Source organism: Anser brachyrhynchus (assembly GCF_964034855.1).
Source record: "Anser brachyrhynchus genome assembly, chromosome: 1".
NCBI classification, from domain to species: Eukaryota; Metazoa; Chordata; class Aves; order Anseriformes; family Anatidae; genus Anser; species Anser brachyrhynchus.
In genome coordinates this window covers 15,890,296-15,915,544 of record NC_137694.1, presented here as the reverse complement: position 1 = coordinate 15,915,544, position 25,249 = coordinate 15,890,296, and the positions used below count along the sequence as shown (strand labels likewise).

Genomic DNA, 25,249 nt, shown 5'->3' with positions numbered 1-25,249 from the left:
GCCTGAGCTAGTTTAAATGCACAGGAATTATGCATGCAGTACAAGTCTTTTCCATCTTACTCCAGAAGAGTTTAGTACAAGGAAAAAAATAATAATAATAATAATAAAAATCATTGTCTAATCAAGACTACAAGATAATTCAAGCCTAGGGTTTGTTCAATTTCAAGGGGTTGTTTAGCCTGGAGAAAAGAAGGCTCAGGGGAGACCTTATTGCTCTCTGCAATTACTTTAAAGGAGGCTATAGTGAGCTGGGGATTGGGCTCTTCTCCCAAGCACCAAGTGCTAAGAAAAGAGGAAAAAGCCTTAAGTGCCAGGGGAGGTTTAGGTTGGATTTTAGAAAAAATCTCTTCACTGAAAGGGAATTTCAGTGTAACAGCACTGTAACAGCAACAATGAAAAAGGTCTTATGTGACTATTAATGATTTGAATTTGACCTGATAAGAATACTATTTACATAGCAGTCAAAAGGCTACCATTGAAATTATGCAATAAAAATTACCTGAAAGAAATGTATTTCAGAATTTAATATATCGTGCTAAAACATCATAAACACCTCACTGTTCCCTGTCCAACAAATCCCATGCCAAAGTATGGGCTCCACTGTCTGAGATCTTTTATAGTATACAACTAAAACTCCATCAGCAAATATACTTCAAATATCCTTGAATCAGACTTTAAATTGATGGCAAAAAAACTCAAATGGAAGTGTTGCTTTCCTATCAATACTTATATAAACCATCATTCTAAACATGACAGATATAACGTGTCTGCAAGTACTGGAGTCTTTCACAGCGTAAGGTTGATCTAATTTATTTCCATTCACTTAATCAAAAGGCACACCTGCCAACAGATACAGAAATATTTCAAGTGGCAACGGTCAGAAAGCCTGAGCGTCCAAGGAAACAGAGAAAAGTCCTAAGCAAACACAAACAGGGCTGGGTGAAGTGGATGCCCAAATATAGGAATACTGTGATTATATCTACTTAGAAGTGATTGCTTTTACAATGGTCATCACTGAACCACAATTCAAACAGGAAGGTTATAAAACTATTTAGAATTATGACAGCTTCAGATTCAAGAGATCCAGAATTTCAATGTATGCTTGAGATATATGTCTCTAATTTCAACTATGATTGATTGTTGTCTCAGATAAAACTATTGCAAGCCAACAGACATCTTTCAAAAATTATGTCCAAGTCAGTTCATAAATATCTCAGTTCACTCAGCCAAACCAATCGTTATCTCCTACACAAATGGTGCAATTGGTAATGATGAAGATGTTATCATCAGCTCATTGCTTAGGCAGCATACTTTCTGTGCTCTGCATCATATTAAAATCTGCTTTTCAGCCCAGCAGGACAAATAACGCTTGGCTGGTAGATAATTGCACAACCAGCAAAGGGAAAACTCATTGAAGGAAACAGATAAAAATTAACACCTGGAGTTATCTGAGTTTTCTGTTGGTACAAGTTGTGTAGATTTTTACCAGGATGAGTCCTGTCCACTGTCCACTTCTGATCAAATAAGATTAAGGAGCTACTCTTACAAACTGAGAGCTTCTGTTACAAACTCCCATTAATGGAATGGTAGGGAGGAAGCTGACAATATATCCTGCAATGCCCAGTACTGAATCAGAATCTGAACTGAAAGGCTGCAGATTTAGTCTTCTTTCAACCCTCCCAACAGCAAAAGGGCCCACATGCAACTTCAAAGTATGCCTGAGTGGGAGTTGCCAGCTATCTGTATTCAGTGTTCAACCCATTCTGCAGTATAATTCGTATGTCAATTCTTGTAACAAGTCACTTCGCAAAATCAGAAGGACTTCTGCTTTCATTTTTTTTCAAAAAAAAACAAAAACAAAAAAACCCTTGAAAATGCAGAACTGCTTCCAAAACTGAAAACCTCTTACTCTTCCTCAAAAAAGAGTAATTACAAACGATCATCTGAAAATACTGTAAATTAAAGCATTAAGAAGTATATTTTCTTTCTCTTAAATATTCTTCAATGTCCTGGTGAAATCACCTTAAGAAACAAAACCACTTGCCTATTACACTCTTCTCTCCATGATAAATCTGTTGTTTCATTACCAGACTAGTTTGGCAAGTAAAATAATCCTGCTTGGACAAACATGGCCATGAACACTACCATCAATCAAACAGACACATCTTGGAGACATGCACTTTCAATATGCCATCTCTGCAGTAACTTACAAAGCAGATGCTTTCTCTTCTTGCTGAGTTTGGTCCGGGACTGCATAATCCAGGTCAATTTTGGGCTCCTTCCAAAGGCTAGGAAGGCTTACCAAAGGCTTACCAATGACTGCTAAGGGAAGAAAAGGAGATAGCACTCAAAGGTTACAAGACTTAGAGTTTCTTTACCTCCCTAGGTAAGCAATATTTTATTATACCAACCTAAAATGGTCCTAGATATTGGTGGTGCTTCTTCAGCAGCAAGAAGAATAACAGGCTCTGAAAACAATTTGCTGTCCTTAGTGCCATAAGCACAATCCTTTCAATGTGCTAACCATCCAAGTCATCTCTGACGCTAACTTTATAACAAGCTGAAAAACAATGAAAGTCAAACTTCATCCCATGCTCAAAAGGCCTCCAGCACCAGGTGCTGCATCACACTTGACAGCAGGTACCCCACTCATTAGTATAATTTGTTACTGTCCTAATGAGTCCACTAACTCATCAAGAGCCCTGCATCCTCTGTTCTCTCAAGGATGAATAATTACATGCTTTTCAAAACTGCTCTCACAAGATTACAGGAAAGTAGAAAAGTGTGGATCAGGATGATGAAGTCATGGTGAAAATATCTGAGCAATTACACTCAGCTATCTAGATGTTCTCAATTTGCACCTACAAGGAGACAAAACCAGTCAATACTCCTGAGAAGCTAAATCTTTCCAAATATTTTTCTTCTTTCAGCTAATCTGAATTGCCAAAACATCTTGGTTTCCTAAAGCTGAATAGTTCTACCACACTGTCAGTCAAAGTCCCCAGTGGCATGCCAGATTTTTTGATCAAGCTCCAGAACATTTCAGCCAACAAATGCCAAGATTTTCACCTGATTGAAGTCCACATGCTACTTCACCTAAATGTGATTTTGCATCAAACCAAAAGCACTTGCTGCTGCCTCTTGGTAGCAGCGTAAATTTAACATGACCAAAGTCATTAATGATATGTCCCCTACCTTCACAAGGAAAAAGTAGAACTTTCCAAACTGACCTTGACATTGTGCTTTGACTATACCACATAAAACTTTAATATAATTATGTTTACAAAATTGTGTAAAATCTCAGTGTTATGCTATTGCAGAAGTTTTACTTACATACCATTTGTAAGTCTTCAGTATAGTAAAATTTTGCTTTAAAAAACAATTCAAAATCTAGGAAGAATGCTACTATAAAATAAAGTGAGTTAGAAGAATTACCTTTCATTTTGATTTACCATCATACAAAGCTTAGATTCTAATTACAAATAATTGGCTAGTATCCTTTATAATTTACATTTGTTTTGAAAATATAAGATAAACTGAAAATAATTACCCATGCTGATGTGTAATTTTAAACAGTCTCATCATGAAAATGCAAAGGCTTTTGTAGCCCTCTTAGTTGCCTGACAATAATAAAGCAAAGGAGTAATTGTTTTCCCCAGCAGTGGGATCATAAAAAACAAACATTCTAAAATCTGTTTATACAATCGTCTTTTAAAGGTGTAGAGATACAAAGAAAAAAGGAATGGTTCTTACGGGAAAGCTTTCCAATCATTTTCCAATTAAAATCCTAGCCCTGAAACAGTTCTCAGCTTAGATAATGAGAACACTAAGGCAAGCTTCTAATTACTTTTTATTTCTGTGAAAACTGCAAGATATTTTGAGTGTAATCGGTACAGCTCCTCCTACAGTGTTACTCCAAATGCACTAGGAGGAGCTCTAATTGTTCCCAAAAAAAGGACTAATTACCACATAATTGCTGCTAAGGTAGGCCTGGTGTATTGGGTTTGTCAATGTAGATTTTTATGTAAAGGTATGAAATATATCCATACCACAAAAGCATATGGTTTATTGCTAGAGTTAAAAACAGAAAAACAAAAACAAAAAACAACCTCCTGCAGATCAAACTGTATCGGTACTTCTTGTTATTTGTGTGTGTGTGCGCATATATACACTTATATATATATATGTTCCCCCTGTTCATCCTGTACATACTCATGATGTGTTCCCATTAGCAGTAGAATGGTGATGGCTGCATGTGAGTTGGCCTGCTAGGCCAGTACCACGTACCTGAGTGAGTATATAATAATGTATACATGTTATACAAACTTTTTTGGTTTGAAACCACAGGATGCTGATCAGAGTTAAAAAGCAACGTTTTGTAGAAACGTGGTTTAAAATAGCCATTCTTTACACATGGCTTTTAATAAAATGTCTTTAACTTATTAGCAATGCATATTTAAGCTGTGTGTGGTTAGGTACCAAAAACTGCATTACAGTTACCTCAGGTCACATTTACATGGACAAAAACATCTTCCCTGGGGAGCAGTTTCCCTTCTGCAGCCAGGCAGCACAAAGCACATCTACTATATCACATCCACACTGCACTTGAAGGTCTCAGTTTCCATTCTGGGATCTTAGATCTCCTCACCTGCACACCTCCTTAGTACAAATTATGCACTGAATGCACCATTTGCCTGTTTTTATCCCAGTAACAGGTGCCTTAAGGATGGCTCCTACCCTTGTGTAGCACTCCTTACAATGGCATCTGCATGTGCTGGTCTCGATGCCTCCACATCCACTGCATTTGCTCCCTGTGCTCCTGTCAGAGAACCTCTGATAATCTTTTCTCCCTAGTTTGTTGGTCTGGCTTTTCCTACAGATGTATCATGAGGATTGCCCCACAGACCCTAGTTTTTACTCCAGGTTAAGCAGGACACCTGAGCTGTCCATTCAGGTATGTGATACTGCTGTGGCTGGCAAACTCACCTGAGCCATCGTGGTTCTATTTCTGATGGGAACAATTGATGTATACATACAGGATGAACAACAGCAGGAACACAGCTTTCTGGATATCACGGAACCTAACATTCACTATTCACCACAAACGAACCATCTCCCAGGATACTACACTGCTGGAAATGAGAGTTACCATTGTCCTCTTGGAGCCATGCTATCACATTTCAACCAGAAGTAAAACCAAGATCCTCTTCCCAGGCACAGATACCAGCCTGTTCAAAGTTCAAACATAGCGTAAGGCTTGGCAGATATTGTGCATCCCCTTCTAACACTATCACACAAGCATTCACTGAGGCACCACCACTGCCTTGACCACCTGCAGGACCTTGAGTGGTGCCTGCATTTGTCAGCTGAGCTCATGATGGCAAACTTCCAGGGACTGGGTGAACACCAACAACCCCAGTCCTAGGTGTGGCTGCTTCCCCAAATACACAAAAGTTCTGCAGCAGGTCCTGGGATAGCTTCCTAAAGGAAAATGCTACTATTATTAATCAAAGGTCAATGCCATCAAGCGAAGATCCATTTGCACATAACTCTGAAATGCTAAAATATAGACATTTCTATTTCAAAAATAGAAAGAAAAAAAAAATCACGATAGTCTGAGGGGCTCAGCTCCAGGTGCAATTTGTACCCTACAGGCTAAGAACTCTCCAGTTGGCATTAGTAACTGACATCTGTGAAATCCATAAAGAATCCTGCCAGTCCTGAGGAGATGATATTTATATTTCTGCCTACATTCAGAGCCAGAAGACATCGCTACAGAGATCTGTGGTTAAAGAAACAGTGAACTTTGAACAAACGGCCTATGCAGACGTGAGGTACTAAAAAAGGCCAGGAGCAATTCTCCGGCCCTGAAGGCCAGTAGCACCACACAGGCTCACGCTCCTACAGCTAAATAGTCTTCTCCCACCAAAAATGGCATAAGTCATACCACCCCTTGGGAACTGCCCTTTGCCTGCGTTTTTGCATATCTATGACAAAGCCAAGGAGTTTGCCTACAATTAGATGACTCTGACCAAATGCAGAACAATTAAAAGTGTTCTTGAATCTGGCTAATAAAGAAGGGAGAGAGGAAGAGGAAGGGCATGAGCTCAAGAGATGGACTGAGCCAACACAGTATGTGGAACAGCCACAAAAGCACCTAAAGCTCTCTCAGTGAACAGCTGAAGAACAAGAAGCTCACATATTGACTGAGAAAACAGCCTGTGCAGATAAGGTGTCGGTCCCAAAAAGGGAGACATCCCTCGTTATGTAATTTGCACTTAAGAAACTACACAGTGGAAAAGTTTCATGGACTTTCACAGCTACAACTATGTAAATACCTTACATTAAAAAAATACCTTACATTAAAAAAATACCTACCAGCATAACTGAACAGCCAAGTGACCTGCCCAGAACCCAGGTCTATTTACATGAAACAGTCCGGCAAACGCAGGGGCCAACAAAAAGAGCCAGAACCCCCAGACCACAGACATTCCTCAGTCCTGGTCTTCTCTTTGTCGCACACGCAGGTGTCAGCACAGGAGAAGTGATTGCTGTGCTCCCATTGCAGTGATGCATCAAGGAGCAGCAGCCACCCTCCTTTGTTAACCGGGTGAAACTCCAGTGGTGAGATTCATTGTCTCATTCACAGCATGGAGTTCATTGTCTTAAAACAGTCTCTTTCCAAAATAAATAAATAAATAAATAAAAAGTTGAGATTTTATTTATGATATCAATCTGAAGTGCAGAGAACCAGTACTTCCCTGCTGAAGAGGCTCCAGCTAGATGTTCTCATGCAAAATACAACCCAGTTAGTTACAAATTGAGCATTATCTACCAACCTAGATAATCCTTTCACAATGAGCAAACTCTGTGGGTATCTGAGAAAACTTGTAATCATTTAGATGACTGAAGCATCTACGTAGCTCCTCTGTATCAGATAAGACAGGTAACAGATATTTCATCTGTTTTAGAGAATGATTCATTAATAAGAGAATGAAGCAAACTGATGCTGACCAATGGAGCCCTGCAGTGGATAGCTATATTTTTTAATGGAATTCAGCAAAAAAATCAGTCTTATTCAGGAAATAAGAAGCAATTGATACTGTGACAACAAATTATTTGGGAACTGAAGGAACTTTAAAACGTACTGGCAATAGGTTCTATTGACCAAAACCAGCAAAGGATGTCTTGTGAGAACCACAAGATGTACTTGGGTGTTCAGAAGAAAACCCGTCCATCTAAGCTAGACTCCAAGAAATTTTCACTGATTGTGACTCTTTGCCATTAGCAATGTTGCAACGTATTGACTTGCTTTCCAGAAAGGCAGACACAAATAACTCTGGTAACATCCTAGTAACTACAGAACATGACACTCAGGAGTCACCATTTTTGACTTGAAAGCAGACAGCTGATACAGATGCTTGCAAGTCACACTTCTGTGTGGATTCCATGCTTGGAGGCATTCCTCTAGCAGCAGCCGTCACCTCCTCAGAGAGGAGCTTATAGTGACGAAGGACTGAAAATCCCAGGATCATCCCAGTGTCCACACAGTGATGCATGATCTCAGAAATATTCTGTCAGTTATATTGAGGAATTCATGACCAGACCCAAAAGCTAACTGGAGCCAACTCCGTGCCATTTTGGTACTTGAATAGAATGCCTGCGAGGCATGAAGTCAGGCCTGGAGTCAGGCCCACCTTCTGACATTGGGTTGAGAGGCAAACACCACTAAAAGAAATGCAAGTGGTCAGACTCAGGGGTGTGTGCCTAATTCTTGGTTGTTCGAAACAGAGTAAGTCCTCTCTTCATTCAGCTTATTAATGGCATTATTAATTTTCTTACTTGGGCTTATCTTTGAAATTTAGTCCCTTACCTCTACTTCTAATCTGTGTGGGTCCTCATCTAAGGATGTGACAATGCTCTGATAAAGATATCAAACATTTTAAACTGTATGTAATGCAGACAGGCTTTTCTTTAAGCAGACATGTTTGCTACCACTGCTGCTTGGAAGAAAACCATACATCTGGGTACTGCTGCAGCTATCTGTAACTCAAGTCTCCAGCCATTAGGGAGCACTGTCAATAGCATTACCTACCGAACAGTTGGCAAAAATTTCAATGAGGTGCACATCCACCCATGCAGCTTGAAGAGCCAATAATTCCATAACTCTGAAACTGTCATGCATGAAGGTAGCATCTTCCTCCTCTGCTAAGAGTCCTTGAAGTAGTTAATTTGACAAACATCTACAAATTCAAGCTCAGCTACCCTGAGGAGATACGATCACAGCTACACTTCTCCAATAGTCCTAAAAATACCTGCCTAAGAGAAGCCAGCCCTCTATGCCAAGCGAGCCCTCCTTCTGGCACCTTGGAGTGAGTGGATATACACCACAGTTCTTACAACCTACACATTTCCCACTTGTGGGCCCAGTTCTTCAGCATCTGGAAGATCATGGCCATCCTCTGTGAAGTCAGGAAGGAGTTAACACGTGTCAACGGGTGATGCAAATTCTTGTTTTGCCAGCTGAACTCCCCTGTGGGAGCAGCACTAGCAGAGCTGAGGAAGCAGAGAAAGCACACTTCTTTAAAGAAAGATTTCAAATGTGTCAGATGCTTGGGACCCTAAGCAAAAGCTGGAGGGAGGGGATTAGAATCACTTCGTGGTTTCAGTGTTGTCACACAAAACTGAATTGGGGCAGGGGAATTTAAGAAGGGGAAAGATAAAGTGAGCTGTTTGTAGGCAGGTCAAAGGATAATGCTCAGAATATCAACAGTATAAAACTGTATAAAATGACAGTCTGCCTCCATCTGTCTGAACAGATTTCTGTGTTGAGTTTGGTTTTGGCAGGGGATAGAGATTAGAGAGCTTAGACAGAGACGCTGGTATTAAAACCTCTTCTCTAAGTCCAGAGCTGCACTTGAAGTCTGTTGATGAGCAGAAGAAGATAGCCTTTCCTTCCAGCATGTCACTGCACCGCCCTTTGTAATCAAACATGCTGCAGCTGGCAGTACCACGCTTCATGCATACAAATCTAGCTAAATATCCCAACTGTATGAGTTCTCCGTGATGGCTGCCATCTCTTCTCCATGTAGGCTACCCATGCATTCGCTAACAACCAGGACCTCTACCTGCTGAACTACCAATGTTTTTGATACTGTTTCTTGACTTCTCTATCAATTTCAGCATTATCACCACATTTTTGCCATTAGACCCACTCCAACTTGAACTGCTCAGCACCAGTACAACCTGTCATGTGTCTCCCATTTTCAGCCACTAGCAGTAGTCTCATACTGCTTAGATTTAGCATAGAATAGAATAGAATAGAGTAGAGTAGAGTAGAGTAGAGTAGAGTAGAGTAGAGTAGAGTAGAGTAGAGTAGAGTAGAGTAGTTTCAGTTGGAAGGGACCTACAAAGATCGAGTCGAACTGTCAGAATACTTGCGGGCTGACCCAAACTTAAAACCTACCATTAAGAGCTTTTCAACTGTCTCAAACACTGACAGGCATGGGGCATCAATGACCTCTCTAGGAAGAGAGTACCAAGTGTATAATATGTCATTTGTTCTTGTTAAATTTCACGCCATTGCTGATGGCTCAATGCTCCCATCTATTTAGATCCCTCTACAAAGCCTCTCAACCCTCAAGAGAGTCAATAGCACCTCCCTGTTTAGTATCACCAGCCAGATCATTGATAAAATTATTGAACAGCACTGGACCCAAGATTGAGCCTTGGGGAAGCACTGATTGTGTTCCAGTGTTGCTCGTTTCCTGCTTCAACTTAGAAGACAGAGCTGCTTCTAGCCTTTCATTTCAGATACAGGCTGGCCCAAACATCTCGGCTTCATCTCCTAATAACCAATTACATTCCAGAGCATCAACACTGCGAGGTTTATCCTGACATGTGATGTGCAATATGGCACAGAGGTGGCAGCACAAACTTGTCAAAAATCATGTAACACCACAGCAGGTTTACAGGAATACTGCAAGAGCATGAATAATATAAAATATCTTTCAGAGCAGCATAAAAGATAAAACCTTCGTGATAGACAACATAGCCTTGTATGTGTTCCAACTTGCTTTTTCATCAACAATTTCATCTAAGTTCAATTTTTATAATTTTTATAAACTTGTTATTGATTGCTGTTACATCTGCGTGGAAAAAAATGTGTGTGGGTGAGATGTGGAGCATTTCATATTAAGTAGCTGCTGAATTTTGGCATTGACTGGATCATGTCGATCAGTCTACCCTATACAGAGCAGCCACGATTCCCACATTTTTCAAACTATGTTTGCTGAAAAATGATATAATCAGATTCTGTTCAATCACTAGTAGGAGTCTGGGTATGTTCACTTTTTTTCTTTTGTACAGTAGACAAAGAACACATTAAGTTACTGCAAACTCCTGCTTGATATTTATGTAGTTTAATTATTTTTCCCTGCTTTTCCAGATTGTGGTGTTCACTGCCATGTCACCAAGCTGCTAGCTACTTCCATTTTGCCTCGGAGTAATAGTAATATTTGTTTAATTATGTTTTGTTTAATGACTTTGATACAAATATTTTCTGGGTTGAGAAGGAAGAATTCAGTGAGTTAACAAAATATAGGTAGAGACTGGGATACACAGTTGAATAATGCATGTGCAGGGATAGGAGAACAGGAAAAAGAAATATTTTAAATTCTTTCTGCAGTCAAAGATGTTGCCCACCCATCACTACCTGAGACATTGGACCCTCTAGGATCTGTCTCCTAGACAGGCATAAAAACTCTCCCATGAGGCTGCCTGTACCACTGCTACAACTGCTAAAGATTATGTCCAAGATCCATAAAATCATTGAAGGGAAATGGCTGTAATTAAAATAGATAGAATCATGTCTGTTCAGCTGACTGTTGTATTTAACTATCCATTAGCTCTGGAGAAGGGGCAATAAGAAGAACATGTCCGCATGAAACCATTAACAAACTACAAAGCTACCATATACCAGCTCTACTATTCTGGCATAGGCAGGAAATTAGCCTTGCTAGGAGAAATCTTGGAAATTTTCTATAAATAACACCAAGTCTCCAGGAAGCAAGGATCAGAAAAAGGCTGCGAGTGCTGAGCCACACATTCTGAATTCAACTGCAAATATATTTCTCGCAGAAATATATTCATATATATATAAATATATATTTCATGCAGAAATATATATATTCTGTACAGACGGAAGCTTCTGTACTACTAGCAAAACCATCAATCTTTTGTACAGATATGATTTTGCACCCACTTCTACCCCAGTGCATAGGTATCATTGATACTATTGGCATTTTCGATGAATAAGGTCTCTTAGGCTTAATTAATGACTCAGCAATGTGCCCTTCCTACATAAAAGGCTAATGGTATCTTGGGTTTCAATAGGATGAATGTTGCCAGCAAGTCAAGAGAGCTGTTCATTCCCCTCTACTCAGCACTGGTGGAGCTACAACTAAAATACCACGTCCAGTTTTGGGCTCCCCAGTTCAAGAGATACATGAAGCTACTGAAAAGAATCCAGTCAAAGGTCACTAACATGATTAAGGGACTGGAGCCCCTCACATATGAGGAAATCCTGAGAGAGCTAAGACTGGTCAGCCTGGAGAAGAGGACTCTCACAGGGATCTGACCAATGTAAATAAATACCTGAAGGGAGGCTGCAAAGAAGATGAAGCCAGGTTCTTTTCTGTGGTGCCAACTGATAGGACAAGAGGCAATGGGCACAAACGGAACACGAGGTGCTGTCTGAAAATAAAGAAACACTATTTTACTTTAAATGCAACTGAGCTCTGGCACAGGTTACCCAGAGAGGTTGTGGAGTCTCCCTCTTTGGATATATTCGAAAGCCAGGATATATTCAAACCCCCTCCCCAAAAGGGGTTGTTCCAGGTGACCTCCAGAGGTCCCTTCCAACCTCAGCCATTCTGTGATACCCTGTTTCTTTGGTTTCCACATTGCTTAGTCTCACTGAACCATCAGGACTATTTCTCATTTTGGTGATACCTTACATTTCCTCAGCTGCACAGGTATTTCAGGACAAACTTCTCCCCAGCATTTGTACAACAGATGAAATTAAAACCTTGAGTGCCAGATTATAGCACTGCACAAGCAAGTGGGAACAGACTGCCAGATGTCAAGGTTTGATCTGAGCAGCTCAGTCCAAGCTTCAGCTTACTTCCAGGAATTAGCACCTCTGGGACTTCCTCAGGCAGAAGTGAATCTTTGTATTTAATTTGGTCACTGACATTTTTCCTCCATGATTTAATCCAATCATTTCTGGAAAACAAGTAAATCTTTAGCATCTACAATTCCCTGTGATGAGCAGTTCTACAACTGAACAGCATGTTATGAAGAATTATCTTTTGCATTTGTTTTGGACATACTGCTGGCTAGTTTCATTTGACACCCACTAATTCTTGCACAGAAAAAGGACAGAAGTTCCCTACACAGTTTGTGCCATTCACAATTTTATGCACGTGTAACGCAGATCAGTTCTCTTTTCTGGACTAGAGAGTATGGATGAGGAACAGTTTTCCTCATACAGAAATCATTCCATTCCTTGGAAATCAGAAAAATCAGAAAATCAGCCACCTATTAGAACTTTTCCAGTCCTACTATGTTCTCCTTGAGATGGGAGGACCAATTATAAAATGTTCAAGATGTCAGCGTACCACAGATTATACATTAACATAATCATTTAGTGATGAACAGTTCAAGAAAAGAGCACAAAAAAGGATGTTGCTGAGAGAGAAGATGATGTTAATTGCATCTACTGAGCCTCACAATGGAGCATGATGGCTTTAGAGCTGTGAATAAGCCTGGGAAGAGAAACATTTCTACACAAGGCAGTGAAAAGGACTCTTGTGACAGAAACAACAGCTGCAAAGAGAGGAACAAGTAGCATCTACAGAAAATGTTTTAACCATTCATGAGATAAGTCACTGCCACAGGGGTGATGTACAAGACCATGGAAACAAAAATTATAGCTATGATGACTTCTTTTTCAATGAGTTTTCCAGCGTGTGTACAGTAAAGTGCGAACATGCAAAGACTGAGTAAATTTTTGCCTCTCCATACAGAAAAAAATATATAGTCCTTTTTCATCAGCATAGATGCATCAAAGATGAGACCAAGAAATTTTATTAACTGTTACTTATTATTTTCATAAAGAAGAAGGCAAAAAGTCTTCAGATTTTTGGGAATGTATTCATGAAACCTCCTTGACTATACCACAGCATACAGTCATGTATCACTTACAAAAATGCTGGCTACTCTTGTCAACAACAATATTGGGTTTGCTTAAAATGTGGCAAACACTCAAAATTTGCTTATTGTGACTCTACAAGAAAGGATGCTCTGCTCGTATAAGAATTCCACATTCATAGAATGCTTTGGGTTGGAAGGACCTTTAACAGGAATATAAGCTGGCCCTACTGTAAGTCTGAATATGCATAACTAATTCTGAGTTGCAGGGAAGTGTTACTTGTGATCTGATCCCAGTACCAGGTGTGCTCTTCTGCTTTGGGCAGCTGTGAATAACTTTGCTTCAAGTTCTCTGGATATTTAGCTTAATTTCATAGAATGGTTTGGGTTGGAAGGGAACTTAAAGTTCCAACTCCAGTTCCAACTCCAGTTCCAACCCAGTTCCAACTCCACTTTTCACCAGGCCAGGTTGCCCAAAGCCCCATCCAGCCTGGCCTTGAACACCTCCAGGGATGGGGCATCCACAGCTTCTCTGGGCAGCCTGTGCCAGGGCCTTACCATCTCCGAGTAAAGAATTTCCTCCTAACATTTAATCTAAATCTCCCCTCTTTTAGTTTAAAGCCATTCCCCCTTATCCTAACCCTACACCCCTGACAAGGAGTCCCTCCCCAGCTTTCCTGCAGGCCCCCTTTAGGTACTGGAAGGCCGCTGTAAGGTCTCCCTGGGGCCTTCTCTTCTCCAGGCTGAACAACCCAAACTCCCTCAGCCTCTCTTCATAAGAGGTGCTTCAGCCCTCTGATCATCTTTGTGGCCCTCCTCTGGACTCAATCCAACAGGTCCATGTCCTTCTTGTACTGGGGACCTCAGAGCTGAACACAGGGCTCCAGGTGGGACCTCACAAGAGTAGAGTAGATGGGTACAACCACGTCCCTTGACCAGCTGGTCATGCTTGTTTTGATGCAGCCCAGGGCACGGCTGGCTTTCTGAGCTACAAGCACACATTGCCGGCTCATGTTGAGCTTCTCATCAACCAGCTGCCCCAGGTCCTTCTCTTCAGAGCTGGCCTCAATACATTTTCTACCCTGGCTGTATTTGTGCTAGGGATTGCCTCAGCCCTGGTGCATCACCTTACGTTTTCAGACTGTTACCTTCATCAGTTCTGTGCTTTCACTGTTTGCCAAAGCAATTGGAGCCTGAAAAAACAGCATGTTAGCACAGAACAGCAGCAGCTAGATTTCCATGGTATACCTCCAAAACAAGTGCACATTACTCAAAGGCATATTCATCAGCAAGAAATGCAGGTCTGACATCAAATATATGATGCATGTCATTGATGCAATGACTGATTTTCCAAAGATAGCTCAACATTTTATGGCAATAACAGGAAGCAATACTCACATTATTTTCAGCAACATCTAGGGAATGCACATGCTGAGCGTTTTTGCCCTAATGAACACTTAGAGGTCTAACACAAGAAGTGAAATACAAAAAGGACATTCACAAAACAGAACCGTGCTTAAAACAAAACCCCAGGTTAACCTCCGTGACATTTACAGAGGAAATGGAAAAAACAGTGCAAGACTGAACATTAAGTACAAGGATTATTGCGGGGAGTGTAGTAAGGCTAGTGAATGAGATTGAATTGCATCAACTTTCTCGTTGGATTTCTCTGCTCTAACAGTATAATGGGGATATATGAACATGGCACATTTTTAAGTCTCGTTTATGAAATCTTCAGTTAGCAAATTGAAATTATCATTGTTGCTTTTTATCAAAAGCAAACTTTCAGATATATTTTTAAATTCCTGAAGAGAAGCACTCTGACAAACAATGATAATGGCAAATTATCACCATAAGTATTTTTTTTAACTGTTCTAATAGCCCTGGACTTTTTAAACATAAAACTTGAGTTCTGAGCTTATTCTTGTATGTGTATTTGAGTGAATTCATTGAATATACAGCTTTTAGATAGGCTTAGGTAATTTGGACTGTTAGTTCAGTATTTGTGCACACAACTATTGCTCTAACTAGGTTTCATGTGCAGCAGCAAAGACATCTGTTACACATTGATTTAACCCTAACAAGTTAAGGCGCATGCTTTCCAAATTTAAAACTGGAGTGAATACTGGAGGTCTGGAACAAGGATAAACTTCGGTGAGGCAATGTACATCTCATTGCTGCAGAATCTGTCCTCCGGCTGTGAGACTAATGCCACCACCCTTTCCATTTAGGTGGTGTCTTACTCTTGTAAGAGCTATCCCAGAGAAAATGGGTGAGGTCCAAGCCATATCCATCGTGTGAACGTCCAGAGCTCTCAGCCATAAGGCATGACCCATTCAGTTGAGCTGTAATTCAGAATGAAGCTGGCAGGGTAGAACTCCCCAGATGTCTCAAGAGAGCAATTAAAAAGTCATCTCGACACATGTATAATTTCTAAACCACATTCTGTGTGTGAGTTTGGAAATCAGTGCCTGGGGTTTAATGTTGACAGCTTTCTTTTGCCTCCACCTCAAATAAAGTTTAATAAAATATAATCACTACAGAAAAAAAGCTGGGGCGGGGGAGCAGGACTTTCTTCCCCACCCCCTTTATAACGAAGGGCCAAATTTCTACACCACCACCTATTCATGAGCTGTGCTGATAAGACAGCACTACGAAGATCCACAGGATACACAGGTATACAGCCAAGGGCCTGGCAGAGCGTAAGACCACCCCATGCCACCCCCGTGGATCCAAATCCTTTCAAAAAAAATCATCTCATCTTCATCCTGTCTGTCCATGAGAGCAAAAAGCCACCTGGAAAGGCAGCCCAGCGAGAAGGTGAAAGGGAAAATACGGAGAAGTGCTACATCACTTAGCGTTTGTTTGGTTTCTTGTATTTAAAGAAGGTGTGAAGCTATGCCAGGTAGACAAAATGCAGCATCAAAACAGCCAGGGAACAATTACAAACCAGCAAGAACATTCGCAAACGTTGGCACTAGCACACTGGCATGAGGAAAAGCAACTGAAAGGGTTAGGTCCCTCTGAGAGCCTGTGAGTCTGTCAGAAGGTCGCTTCCTGACCAGAGCGTATAAAAACCTGCTTTCAGTCATGGGCTGGCCAAGCACAGATACACAGAAGGGAGACTGTGCTGTGTGTATCATACCTAGCGGCGGTGTCAAAGGCATCTTCAAAGCAAAAGATCTAACAACAACCGAACCTTGAGCTATGTCCAAGCTACACTGGGCTGGCCTTTGAGAGCTGGAGCTCTGGGACAAAGAGGGGTGAACTCACACCCTGTAAGAGAATCTCTTGCCTTACACTGACACAGTCCCTAACTGACAAATGATTTTGGAAACCTCAGTCTGGAGGGGCAAGGTCAGAAGCCATGTACAATTCATCTCGGGATGTATAGATGTGTGCATACAGTTTTATTATATGTATTTATACACTTACATATAAAGGTTACAACCTGCTATTCAGATCCAATTACTTCAATATTTCTGTCGTCTTTTTGCCAGTGTCAGAGCAAATTACTGCCTGCGGTTTGATTTGGGTGATGATATACCTGAAATAAACTACTTACAAACACTGCTGGATAAAAAGCACTTCGTCTGTGATAAGTCATAAAATCAAGTTGAATTCTAAGAAGTTCCTGAATACTAACAGGAAAATTGATCAGATTTGCACGTGTTATGATCCAGATCTGGATCTGTCTGTAGTCTATGTTCCACTACAAATATTCCACATTTTATACTTAATTTTCAAAAATTTCCATTTGCACCAGAATGATGAAAAAGACAGCTAATTACAGTTTCTTAAATTAAACTAGCTCTGTAACAGATACTTTAGAGGAGCTGGCTTTGTTACAAAATGCTTCAGTCTCACTTTATGGCTCTGTCCAAAGCCAAAAATCTAATGTAATTGCACAGTAAAAACCTTGAATGATATCCAGACAGAAACAGAAAATAGGATATACCAAAATTGGCTGAATATAAAACCTTCCAGTGCACACACTTCAAAATAGCTCAAAGCACTTTATTTTTTACCCATAAAAAAAGACTAAATCAAAGCATAATTGATCAAATAAGAACAAGACTTATCTACAGCCATTTCCTACCAATATGATTAGAGGCAGAAAAGGAAAGCTATAACAGCAATAAAGGGAATTTTAATGTTATTTCAATAGGAGCAAGCAACATCATCACATAAAGAAATGTTCTTCCAATAAAACAGTGCTGAAATCATTTCAGCTAATGAGTATTAAAATTAACTCTCAGCTTCAATGACTTCTTAGTCATGGTCAACCCAGTGACATACCACACGCTATCCACTATTTTGTGGGAAAAGACTAGTGAATTACAACTGCAAGAAGCTGCACAAAACCAGTGCAAAACAAGGCTTTAATTTGATGCATGACAAAAAGAAGCGAGCAAAACAACTTCCCTACCAAGAACGACCGACTTAAAGACTGCACAATGTATCTGGAAACCAGCGACGTATCGATCAGCAATGCTATTCAGCAAGATTGGACCAAGAAACTGTTGCCTGGCTGCTGACCCTGAAATTCAGATGACTAGCACCAAACTATGCAGAACTGAGAAATGATACTAAAACTTGGAGTATAACGTAAGTGGAATTAAGACTTACCGAAGTGTGCCAGCGACTAACATGAAATAAGTTTAAAACCTGAATGTTTTGTTCAGCGATTTTCATCAGTATTTTTATAGCTTATAAAATGTCAATTATTTCTGCTTCACTGATACTTTAAGAAGTTCTGTCAATTTATACTTATCTTTTAGGTGCAAAATCTTCACTCATGATCATTTTGACCCAGATTTTATCATGAAACTAGCGAATCCAAAAGCACGTGGGCAGAGCAGATGTCCTACTGTGCACGAATGCTGAAAGATGAGAAATGAAACGCAAATAACTATTGAATGGCCTGGAATTTTTAGTCTACAATTATGGGATGAGATTATCCAACTGTGAGGATGGGACTGAACTCCTTTATTAGAACATATAGGTAGAAGATTTGGCCTTAGGAAATGAGCCTTAACTGAGGAACAGAACTTTTTGTTGTGGGAGGAGAGGAATGTGGTGATGTGGCTGCTATGTAAGATGTTCTCCAGCACTAGACAAATATTGTCAGGATTAAAATTATTCTGGGAATGAAAAATGAGGCATTATCTGAGAGTATCTATGAAGGTTTATCTTACTGAGAGCACAGTTGCGGCCAACATATTGACAACACAAACTTCTGGAATACTCCTGCAGTTCCTAAGCATTCCTTTCTGTCACTATACTCCAACTCATGCACCTAACCATGGACTGATTTTAGCCTTGGGACACATGGGAACAGTGCTCATCAGCACATTGATGCCATATAGCTACAAGAATAGGTCCTACTTCACAAAGACCTTAAGAAATTAAAAGTCTTATTGTAGAATATACTTGCAGGAACCAAATCTTAATTTCTCCTGTGGAGAAAGAAGGATATCAGACCTGCTCAAAATGTGAAATGCAAGGTATCAAATACCCAACTATAAACCCTTCAGGGAAATCACCGAGCTTTGATTAGTAACCGAAGTCTGTGAGTATTTCATATTAGATTCTCTTAGAGCTGTGCAGCAGACAAAACCAGCTGAGATATAACACTATCAAATACAGTGCTTGCGACTGAGAAATGAAGTGCTACAGTTCACGTTGTGTGGGACTGCTGGCTGACTACCCAGGAGACAACTCCACCAGTGCAGTATTCTGTTATACAGGGACATACCTTCTGTGACCAGGGATGTTTAAAGACACAAGGTTAATTATTCAAGCAATTTCAAAGAAACATCTCAGGCAGCCTACAGGTGGACTTCACAGCTTAGCTTTGTGCGTTAAAAAACGCCTGAAAATAGATGAAATCTAGGCTTGCTGTTTCTAAGGGGGGCATGGGTGGTAGTATGAGGAAAATCTCTATGTTCTCCCACTCTTAAGGGAAGGCACTTCATAGAATCACAGAATGGTTTGGGTTGGAAGGGACCTTAAAATCATCTAACTCCAACCCCCCTGCCATGGGCAGAGACACCTCCCTCTAGACCAGCAGCACTTGACAGTGTGTGATCACTCGTCTAAGATCAGGGCAGGGAAGGGCGACATGGCCCTGACGTGACATTGTTCCAGCCCTCTGCAAGGAATCCCATCCTCCCAGCAGGCTTGCCTCCCTCTCCTCTGTGCAAAGTTTCCACAGTACCAAACCCCTCTGGTCCTTCCACTCTGTTGGCTACCCCTAGACACCACCTGGACCAGGACTTGGGGACAGGCTCTCTTGAGACATCACAGTGTCCAACTAGGCAGGGCAATGAGCAGCACATACGGGGTCCTTATTTTCTTTTCTATTTAAAAATTCAGCCAAGATGAAGTTTAAATTAATATTTTCCCCTAATAAACATTTATGATTTGTTTTCCCCCATTAAAGACATAGCTACAAAAGAGCCACATGTGTATTCAATTATAAATATCTCTTCCACCATGATCTTGTGGAGCCAATTGCTCATTCCCTTTTCCAGCAGGCCCTGCCATGGGTAGCTGGACAGGGCCACTACTGGTGCAGGCAACCAACACTACACATGATGTTGAGAGTTATTCAGTGACTGAAGTGAATGATGGATCAGCTCCGAGAAAGGTTTGGTTACACCAGCAACACTAAGTAAAAGAAAAAGGACATCGTACACAGGACTCTGTCAACAGAGTATAAGGAAAATAAGTAAAATCATACCCCTTCTTTCCCAGAGTTGAAACATCACCAACTGATGCAGTAGGAAGCCTGCCAGAAAGCTGACCACCACTCCTTTGATAACACTGAGATAAACGCCCATTACAGCAAGCAGCTGTGCTACTGGAAGCACCCTGTGCCAAAGGCTCTGCTGCCTTCCCCAGGAGCACTTGGACACACTTAACCTCCTTGGAAAGATGCAAAAGCACGGAGGAGTTGACACACTGGAGAGCATCAGCTGAGATATGGGACTAACCCTCTCGTGGCTCATGGCTTTTACCTTACTGCCAACATAACATCAGCCAGTACAGATAGACCACAAAGGCTTCCACAGCACCACGAGCAGTATAGAACTACACAGGTGCGCTGTGTTTATGTACTCAGTGTTGGTGACAGCGTGTTGAGCATCACTGCTCGCTCAGCAATGCATTTACTGCGTTGCTTTATACTGTGTTCTGCTAGGTGCAATATGGTCCCAACACGATCATCAGTTACGCACACCAACTGGAGATGCACCATTAGGAAGCTGCCATTCTGCGACACATTTCAAGTCAGCTTCATGCTTCATCGCAGTACCTGATAGCACCGTTATAGTTTTTTGATATCAGCACAGGCCTTGAATATGCTTAATTCGCTAGTGAAATAAATTTAATTTTTTGCTATTTTTAGATGAGGACTTTCACATTGCTGTTATTCAAATAACTTGAGATTAACTGTATACTTCAGGCCTTCCCATACTGCTCTGACATGCCCAGAAGTTGTATTTAGGGTAAAAGATTTTAGAATTTGCCTGTAATTCAAAACAAAATTACAAATAAATAAGTCCATTTGGAAAAACTGACAGTATAACTTAAGCTGCAGAGAATATACAGAGTGTCCACCTTTATAGAAAAAGCAGATGCTAACTTATGCTTTGAAAATTAGACTTGGGTTAAACCAGAGGAACATTCCCTTTCACTCCCCCTGTTTTAGCCCAATTTATTAACAGTGACACAAATTAAGAATTACAGAAATTGTGTAACAAAATTAAAATGTTACTCAATTCTAGCAGCATACTGTTACACAAAACCTTGTAAAATATATCGTAAATGCATTTGATATGGTAGGTAATTTGGGAAACCATTTATACAGTAAAATTTTGAATTGGAACTAAACCTGTTCCAGTGATCAAGGGATCAAGTCTTTACAGCTTAAGCTTCTAACTACAGCTGCTGCTTCTTCCCTCATACGAAGGACTGATAGGCTACCACGTCATCTAGATGAAAATTGTTAATAGCCACCAGACCACAATACAACCATTTGAAAAATACAGATCAAAGAAAAGATGTCCACCTTTACCTGAAAGCTCTGCTTGCATTGTTATTTACATTATGCTTAGAAAACACAGAACTGAATTTTTCAAGAAAATTCAAGGTACAACTTGGAATTAAGAACTCAAGATTCATTTTTATTAGAAATTAAAGACCAAAAATTGCACCACAATCAACACCAGTAAGCTTCAATATATAAACACGGGGAAGTGGCCAAAAATTCCTTTCCATCAAAGATCACTTGACGTACTTCAGAGAGCTCGTTTGGATGGGAAGGACACAACGCCCTTGCCTAACCAAACTTTAAGCACTGTCACCACACGTTGAAGATGTTCAGTACATACACACTTGTCATGCAATTCATAAATTTATTTAAGCAACAATGCCTGAAACTTGCATGCTTGAGAACAGAAATAGTCACAGAATGGTAAAGAAGAAATGCAGAATATCTTTAGTCCTTACAGGAGTCCTAGTTATTCATAAAAAGTGACTGACTTGAGATCAAAGATCCTTATTGGCACTGACATTGGGCTTATCCCACCCCCATAATGGGGGTGGGATAAGCCAGTCCCTGTCATCTCAGCATTTGGACTCACTCAGAGAAAATTTATTGTCTCTATACTCTTCTACAGTTACAGGCAACATGATATTTGTGGGTTTTTGTTTGTTTGTCTTTGTGGAATTGCTTTGCTAATGCCTCTCTGGGTAACTGGGGTTATCTGAAGATGCTTCAAGCAGTTTATCACAACAGTGCAGGAGATGATTCATAACGAGAGCCATAGATGGATGTTGTGTTACTTGCATTGCTTACTACTATCGCCTCTCCCTGCTGATGAAGCAACTTGGGCAGAGCTGTTGAATTGGCACAGTGGATCCTGCGCTTACTACCAACACCACTGGATCCAGCCTGAAGAAGAAACCAACAAATCACTTTGCTATTTGTCAGAGGAATTTGCCCTCATGGATGGACAATCACCTGGAAATCAGAATTGAGTGCTGTGCCCATTCACTTGTCGTTGGCAAATAGGTGCTCTGTTTCCATTGATTATTCTCCCTTACCCATCAGATTAACAGCTCTCAGTGCTGTTTGATTCCCAGCTGTGGGAACCTGCTTTTTTAAACCTGCAGCCCTTTGCAAGCACATCATCATAGTGGGTTACATCTCCCCCAGATCAGCTGTTCCCTCTGGATCAACTGGCCCTTAACCCTCCTCCCCCCAGCCCTCTTCAAGATACTGTCGAAGCCCGTGTCCAGGGATTTAGGCTTTACGTTACACCTCCTTAGAAAACACTTTTTTTTCCTTAAAGGTCTGATCAAGTGAAAGCTTTGCCTCTTTAACACACACTGTTTAATCAGCTGGATACTGGCAGAAAACATCCTGAACATCTCCTTCAGTTTCTAATTTAGAGACACAAAGTGCATCATCAGCTGTTCAGCAAGAAAGAGCAGGAAAACTTATATGAAGTACTACCATAGTCTGATCTGCTCCATTAACATAGAGACCTAGCAATAGATGGCAAAGCAGTGCACCCCAAAGGATGACAGAAGGGAAAAGCATGCAGGAGGAAGACAGGAATTTCAGGAGAGTGGAGGGCAGGAATTCCAGGGACAGCCCTTCTTTTAATCAAACCCAGGTCTGCTCTGGCCTCTTTTGATAAAAGCATAGTTTCAAGAAGCCTTAACTTAGAGAAGCCACAAGAAAAAGATCCATAGAAAGTATACTACTGTTTATTAATGTATTATAAAAACACCCACCACTAGGTGTCACCCCAATTTAAGATATATAATATGTGCACAATTAAAATCTGACCTTCATTATACCATACTATGAAAATATTCAGCATTTTTAATAAGAGTATCAGTCCTTTCTGAAACATACACATGAAACACTCTTAAGCTGCCCATAAAGAACAAACCAAATGACACTTGCATAAAAACATTGCATATCTAGCACCTTTTTGAAACTGCTTTGAACAAAGGCACATTTGGAGGCTGTGGTGATGACAAGCCTTCTGTACAGACAGCAGAGAACAAGCACAGGCTCACGAACAGTACTTCATCCATATTTAAAACCCAAAGCCCCTGATGACTAAAACATAAGCTGAAAATGCCATCTTTTAGTCTGAGGTAGAATACCTGCCCCAACACTGCTTTCTGAAGCAGTGATTCCATTAACACCCCAGAGTCCCTGCTGACTAAGAGATAAAAGGAGATGGACCATTTTGGCCAGGAGGCAATCAAATAACTCATTTCTGAACAGGCCCTGAGTATTTTCTGTCATTCAAATAACAACACCTCCTTTCCAATCACAGAGCTTAATACATATAGAACAGGAATGTAACACAAGGAAAGGTATTTATTCAGAATACTGTGCCTTCAGTGATAAATTTGCATGGGCTTTTCAAAGCAGACTTCAAAAACAGAAAAGGTGGTTATGAGGCCTCCTGTAATTAAATTTTCATTCCTCTCTAGGGAAAGTATGATGAGACAAAACTGAAAGTGGAAAAATGGACCCAAGACTGCACATGGTCTGAAAGAGCTTGCAAAGGAGAGTCCCCACGTAATGCCTAATGCAGCCTCTGAAGGCTCGCCAGTGATGTAAAGCACTGCAAAGAAGGAAACAAGAGAGCAGGAAGATGAAAGCACTAGAAACAGTTCAAATAGAAGAACAACTGCTTCATAAAATCACCTACCTTTCTAGCAAGGCCTTTCCAACAGCCTTCAGAGCCTTTCCTTGCACACCGTCTCCCTCTTCTGTCAAAATGATGAAGCTCCAATTCTGAAATATATTTATATCACACTGCAACACGGTCTTTCCACAATTGACCCACCACCTGTCTGCATTTCCTGATCTCTCATCCTAAAAGGATCACAAAACACCCATGTCAGTGTCAATACCAAAGTCAGGAAGAAATGAAGGAACTACCATGCAGCTGATGGCAAGAGCAGGTCTGAGATGAGTGATATCAAGGACAGACTGAATTCAAACAAAGTGGGAAATTCTACAACAAACATGATAATGAACGTAGCCAAGATGAAAAAAGCAACCAAGGCAGCAAAATGACTTGCAGAAGAACCATCAGAAATAACTAATAACAGAAGGCAAAAACAGTCCCTTTACAACCCTAATCTGGAGCTCCAAGGTGGATTTCACTTCTAAATCTAACCCTAGGACTGGGCTGAGCCTTAGGCTCAGAGGCCAGCCATAACGCAGACAAAAAGCTCCTCAGGGGAAGGGGCTTCTGGCAGCCTGCCCCTTCATACAGGAGCCCCTTTGGCAGCCCTCCTCCAAATGAAGCTCCAGGCTTTGTCTCTCTCCTGGTCCTAACCCTAAGGTCGGGCACAGCCAGAGCATTAAGCCAAGAATCCCAGCAACAGCCCAAACAAAAACACTCTCATGGGGAGGCCTGTTGGCAGCCCAACCCTTTGCATAGCAGCACTTTCCAGCCCACACCACGAGGAACTGGAGGAGCCTTGCTCCTAACCCTAGCCTTTTTCACAGCTTCGGCCTCCAGCCCTCACCTAGGCAAAACAGCTCTCAGGGGAAGAGGTCTTTTGGAAGCCTCAACCTTTTCTCTTGGTGGCTCCTTTGCACTCATAGTCTAAGTGGAGGTCTAGACTTTTTTCCCTTCCTAACCCTAACACTGTTCAGAGAAGGGCTACAAAGATGGTGAAGGGCCTAGAGGGGAAGACGTATGAGGAGTGGCTGAGGTCACTGGGCCTGTTCAGCCTGGAAAAGAGGAGGCTGAGGGGAAGCCTCATCACGGCCTACAGCTTCCTCATGCGGGGGAGCGGAGGGGCAGGTGCCGATCTATTCTCTTTAGTGACCAGTGATAGGACCTGAGGGAATGGTGTCAAGCTGTGACAGAGGAGGTTCAGGCTGGATATCAGGAAGAGGTTCTTCACTGAGAGGGCTGTCATGCACTGGAACAGGCTCCCCAGGGATGTAGCCATGACACCAAGCCTGTCAGAGTTTAAGAAGCGT

General features: G+C 41.1%; 1 long non-coding RNA gene across 1 annotated transcript in view; it reads right to left on the bottom strand.

Annotated features, from left to right (window-relative positions):
• Positions 1–24,591, bottom strand: part of LOC308180019 — a 33,600-nt gene extending 9,009 nt beyond the window's left edge. Inside the window, exon 1 of the long non-coding RNA XR_013940705.1 lies at positions 23,958–24,591. This is a non-coding gene — a long non-coding RNA (uncharacterized lncRNA). The remainder of the gene's footprint in view (positions 1–23,957) is intronic.
• Positions 24,592–25,249: the final 658 nt, after the last annotated feature.